Below are 6,032 nucleotides of genomic sequence, written 5' to 3'. Positions count from 1 at the left end.
TAGTCCAGCCTCTATCCCTCTGGGGCCCTGACGGGTTGGGGCGGCCCCACCTGGCTGGTGAGCAGGCCCTGAGCTTCGGTTTGCCTGGTGACTTTACACAGAGAACATGCACGAAGCCCCGAAAACCGTTCTGGGCCCGTCCCACCACGGCCCACGTTCTCTCTGCCTTTGGAAGAAGCTGGGGGACCTGCCAGAGCCCCTGAACCCCAGGTCCCAGGCCCCCGAGGTGCGCGGGGTGGTGGAGTCAGAAGGTGCTGAGACCTGGCTCAGGAGGGGTCCGGGGGCCCCCCTGGGTCTCCCCTGCCTCCCCTGCCCTGCCCAGGCCTGACCCTCATGGCGGGGGGCCACAAGGCCCACCCCGACCCCCTTCGCCCGCACGGCTGGGGACAGGCAGGTGGCCGGCTGGGGCAGGCCAGGCCTCTGCGAGGGGCAGCGAGCTCAGGCCTGCGGCTAACAAGCCTGCTTCCTGTCCTCGCTACTCGGAGGGAGAAGAAAATGACAAGAAAACAAGAGCCCATCAAAGAGTTTGTCAACACACACACACCAACAACGTCCGGGGCCCAGCCTGGGCAGTCCGGCTCTGACCCCCAGCTCAGCCACCTCATCGTGCAGCCGGGACCTCTGGGGGCCTTCAGACTGCGAGGGACCCTCCCCAAAAGGCCCAGTGGGGTGGGCGCAGGAGAGGGGCTGGCAGGTGACGGACAGGGGCCCTGAGATGGTGATGGCAGAGGGAGAGCTTGGGGGGGTCTGAAAAGATGTTTCTGGTCATCTTTTCTTAAGGGTCAGCTCAGTCTCTCAACAAACTCCAAGACCCCCCTCCTTGCCCCGTTCCCAAGAACTCCGGGGAGCAGAAAGCTCCCTTCTTAGCTGGGATTCAGAGAAAATAAATGTAAAACATACACGTCTGATCTTCTGAAAATGCAGCTTGAGGCTGTGTTTTCCCCAAGTACATCACCCCTCTCAAAGCAGATACCAAGTCAATATTCCCTGTACATCACTTTTTTTGCTCAAGATTGTTAAAAAAAAAAAAAAAGATGACGTGGGTGCGTCTTTTTTAAACAGCATACGCTTTTCCGCTAATCAGGAAAAACTGAGCTTATGTTTTGCTGAAGTGATGTGCTTTTTCCCCCTCATTTTATTGTGCAAAGGAATTCGAGGCAGGCTGCAGCATCCAGAAGCAGGAAGGGTGTAGGAAAAGTTCAAAATTAGCATTTCCCCAGACTCCCTTTCAGATTCAAGGGCTGAAAATGCACTCAGTCTCAGAGCTACACTGGCCTCTTTGGGATAGCTGCGTTTTTACTAGAACAAGCTCCATTTTTATGGCCTTGTTTTCCTAAAGCTAAGTTAAACTAACAGGGTGGGCTTTCCCCTCGGGTTGGCCCCGTCCCGCCTCCCTCCAGCGTCCCCTCCCAGCCTGGTCTCTCTGGGGGGTCCACTCCTCCCCTAAACGTATTGGCTTGAGAAAAAACTAATGGAATCCAGCCATTGCAGGTGAATCCTAACGCCTGCGGCCACTGGGTGATAACTCAAGGGCTTGGTTCGGCCTGAGCAGGGCCACTTTCTCTGTGCATGCTGTGGACACGGCCCTCCCTGGCCACCAGCTTCCTCGAACCCCAGACACAAGCAGTCTCCCCTCCATGGCTGACATCAGAGTTGGAATTTACAAGAAAGGGCTTGGGTGGTTGTGCCAGTGACCGAGGCAAACCCCGGTGCCCAGAGTGAGCCCTTTCCAAGGACCCAGGCAGAGGGTCCGAGCGGATGGAGAGGTGTCCCCAAGGACCACCAGGCCGGGCTGGCTCGCAGCTCAGGCAAGAAGGGGGTCTAGCCAGTGCCAGGTGACCGCAGCAGTGGTCAGGGAGCCGGGCGGATGTCACTGATGTCCGTACAGATGACCCAGCTTATGAGTCACCCCCCCCTTGTGGTTGGGGGGGCACAGGCACCCTGTCCACATCGTTAGCCACTTGCCACACGTGGCTGTCCACTCTGAGGGGCTGTTGGGCAAAACACGCAGGAATGCAAAGTGTCTCATTAATAATTGTGTCAGTTTGAATCCCTTATGCACCCCAGAAAAGCCACGTTCTTTAATCCTCATTCAGTGTTGCCAGAGGGGAGCTTTTTGATTGTTTCCATGGAGATGTGACCCACCCAATCGTGGGTGGTAAGCTCTGGTTAGATGGTTTCCATAGAGATGTGTCTCCACCCATTCAAGGTGGGGTTGCTTACTGGATCCCTTGAAGAAGGAACCATTTTGGAAAAAGCTTTAGAGCCCACACAGCCACAGACGTTTGGAGATGAGGAAAGAAAATGGCCTGCGGGAGCTTCATGAAACAAGAAGCCTGGAGAGAAAGCTAGCAGACGTTGCCATGTTTGCCATGTGCCTTTCCAATTGAGAGAGAAGCCATGAACTTCATCAGCCTTCTTGAACCAAGATATCTTTCCCTGGATGCCTTAGATTGGATATTTCTATAGCTTTGCTTTAATTTGGACATTTTCACAGCCCCAGAGCTGCAAATGTGCAACTTAATAAATTCTTCTTTTTAAAAGCTGTTCCATTTCTGCTATATTGCATTCTGGTAGCTTGCAAACTAAAACAGCTCTACATTGATCAAATGTTGTAATAACATTTTTGATATATTGGTTTAAATAAAATATACCAAAATGAATAGCACTCTCTCTTTTTTTTTTTTAACTGTGTAAGTGTAGCTACTAGAAGATTTGAGTTCCATATGTGCTGGCTTGCTATTACGACAGGACACAGCTCTGACACATGGTAGGGGCTCAGCTGCCACACACAGAGTGCTTTCCAGATGGAAAGTTCTTCTTTTTATCAGGCCAGTGGCTCTCTTTGATGATAGCCCTCAGGTCATGGATTCCATCAGTCCCGGGTCCCAGGCATTGCACAGGGTGTGGTGGCAGGATGGGGGAGGCAGAAGGAACCCCGGAGGTGATGGAGGATTGGGGGGGGGGACCGGGCAGCAGCAGCCTCTCTTGGACTTGAAGAAACAACTAGGCACCTCCAATTTTCTGACCTCTGATGCGTTAAAAAACAAAGCAAAACAAAACCGTGAAAGCCAGGCTTGCATGCTCTCTGCATAAAGAACGGGTTCCCGTTGCAGTACGCTTGCTTGATTGAGAAGATTGCAATTTTTGTGGCAAAATCCTGTCACTGTGGACCAAACAGGTTTATGTCCCTTCCGTGTCAGTTGACAGAGCCCTGTCCCCTCACACCCTGGGACTTCGTCCGTTTCTAGGTTACCGTCCTTCCTACAAATTAATGGCCCGAGGCCCTGCAAATGGGGGTTCAGCTTGGACCCCTCCAGCTTGCAGACGTGCCAGGCCTCCACACCCACAGGTGCGGCTGGGGTCTCTGGACCAGACGCACCAACCCGTCAGCGCCTACTTCCTGAGCACGGCTCCAAGCAGGAACTGGGGTTCCACCTGTGCCATCTGTGCCTCCTTGGTCACCAAAATTGGCAGCACTTTCCAGAAGCCAGACTCAGCTACAAAGGACAAATATGGGCCTCTTTTCTAAATTAAGACTATCTGTGTGTATTTAATACAAATACATGTATATGGCTATGGGTATGATTGTGTGCATACATGTATATGCACGTGCCGTGTTTATGGGTGTGCGCATATGCACATACAGGTATGTGTGTATTTATATGGCATGTGTTTATGTGTGTGCATATGCATATGTCTGCCCAATACATGTGTACACGCATGCTGCATTTATGTGCATTTGCATATGCAGGTGTGTGTTTATGTCATGTGCTTGTGTCTGTGTGTGCATATACGTATGCATTTATATATGCAGATGGTAGGTGATTTGCTTGTACATGCATGAAATATCTCTGCTTGGACAGTCAGGAAACTGATAACACTGGTTTCCTTTGGGGAGGAAACATGGAGAGCTGGGGAGTAGGGAAAGACTTTTTTACTATATATTCTTTAATACTTTTTTAATGTAAAGCCTTGTAAAAAAATTATTGCATATTAAAATTTTATCTTAATTGTTGCTTTCTGAGAAAATTCAGAAGTGTGCAAAAGCTGGGCCCCTCTCATCAGCCTGCACCCCCTTGGGCCCGAGGTCTAGCTGTTAAAGCCTGTGTGCTCCCTGGGCTGCACGCTCGAACCCCAGTTAGCAGTGCACCCCCGGAGGGCAGGCCCAAGTGCTGCTCATTAGCGAGCCCAGAGCTGACCTGAGTGGGCAGTGGCCCACAATTCTGGGACAATAAGGTAGAAACTCAAAAACATCCTGAGGGGTGGTACGATGTGGCTCAGTGGCAGAATTATCGCCTGCCGTGCCAGAGACCTGGGTTCAAGTCTCGATTCCTGCCCAAGCAAAAAAAAAAAACAAGCAAACAAACCACTCTGAAGTGAGGCCTGTGCCTCGGACCACTCAGCAGAGAGGACCAGCCCCTGTTCCCTCCAGGCCAACCCCACCCGGAAGGTGCAGCTTCAGGCGCCTGGTGCCCAGTGCCCAGGGTGGTGGGGAATCGGGACTTAGCCCCCAATGGGTGGCCCCAACCAGGCTCTCTGTGCCTTGAACCACTGGTGGCCTCAGGCAGCCCCCTTCTTCTCTGGGCCTCAGTTTCCCCATCCATAGAAGACGATGTCAATAAAATGATCTCCATTTCCTCCCCAAAACAAGGTTCCGTGCTTTCCTGCAGGGCACCCTAGCCTCACCCCGGCTACGTGTAAGCAGAAACCTGACGTGCAGCGCTCCAGCCCCGGAGACGAGCTTGTCAAGAGCCAGACCAGAAGTCGCTGTCCTTCCAGGCTGCATGTCCCTGATCTCTGCTCACCCCGCATCCTTACCCACCCAGCCTGCATCTGACCTCTTCTCTTCTGATATTTCCCCTGTGCTGACCTCCTTATATAAATGAACTCTTCAAGGCCACTTTACAGCAAGGCTGCAGGTGTGAAAGTAGCGTCACTTGCCACAAATACATTTTTGGCAACAGAATTAAACCCAGCCACTCGTGTCCCGCCCGCGACCGGCTCACAAGCCTCACGTTTTGGAACGCCCTAAGATAAGGTGTGCAAATACAAGGACTGTGCAGGCACAGAGTGAGCGTGCGAGGGGCATGCCAACGTACAGAAGGCGAGCAGGCGCTCCCATCGACGTCGGGTCCTGGGGACAGGTGGCTTTGCTGCTGGGCCTGAACCGCACCCACTCCTGCAGGCAGTGGGCGAGGGCGGTACACGGGTGGCCTGGGCGCAGTGCCCACTGCTCTGGGCAGGAGTGTGACCTGCGTGCCCTCCTGTGGCACCTGTGAGAGGCGGGCAGGGCAAGGACTTGAGGGCCAGATTCACAAAAAGAGGAAGCTTCCAACAACAGCTTGCCCAGTGCTGTGCTGGAAAATGGGGGTTCTCCCTTGGCAGGGTAAAAATCCTGCAGGAGGAACAACGTGCCCCCAAACCCTCTCCAGGTCCATGGAAGAAAATCACTTCTCTATAGGAGGCTGTAGGAGGCACCCCAGAGGTGCAGGGCTCATGGGGGTTGGGGGGAGTTGGGGGAGGTGATGGACCATCTGTCCCCCACCCCCCATTCCATTTCTCTCCGCTGATCCCCACCCTGCCTCAGGCCATTCTGGGTGGGTCTGAGCTGTCTGACAATGGCACTTCCCAGGACTGAACTAGCCTTCAAAGGAACTTTTTAAAGCCCCCAAAGCCTTGAGATCCCAGCGTATAAGGCCATAAAAGTAGAAAGACCAGCAGATGATAAAGCAGGCTACGGCTTCCTTTCTTATTTTTTTAATCCCACTTTCACATTTTTAGTTAAAATAACTAAAAATAGTAAGGAGCTGTTATCATTCAGTTTTAAACCAACAACCATATGGTTTAAAATGATAAAACCAGATACTGGCAAAGATGCAGTGAAACTAGCACCCACTAATTCGTTAGACACTTTGATACACATAAGATACATTTGCTTTAGGTTGGTGCCTCTTTGGCCTGTGTCATTTTCCTCCAGAGCATTTGCTACCCCCTCACCTGCCACATAGACCTTTTTACTGATTTTCTCA

Source organism: Tamandua tetradactyla, chromosome 9 (genome assembly GCF_023851605.1).
Source record: "Tamandua tetradactyla isolate mTamTet1 chromosome 9, mTamTet1.pri, whole genome shotgun sequence".
Lineage (NCBI taxonomy): Eukaryota > Metazoa > Chordata > Mammalia > Pilosa > Myrmecophagidae > Tamandua > Tamandua tetradactyla.
Note: the sequence above shows the minus strand (reverse complement) of the source record.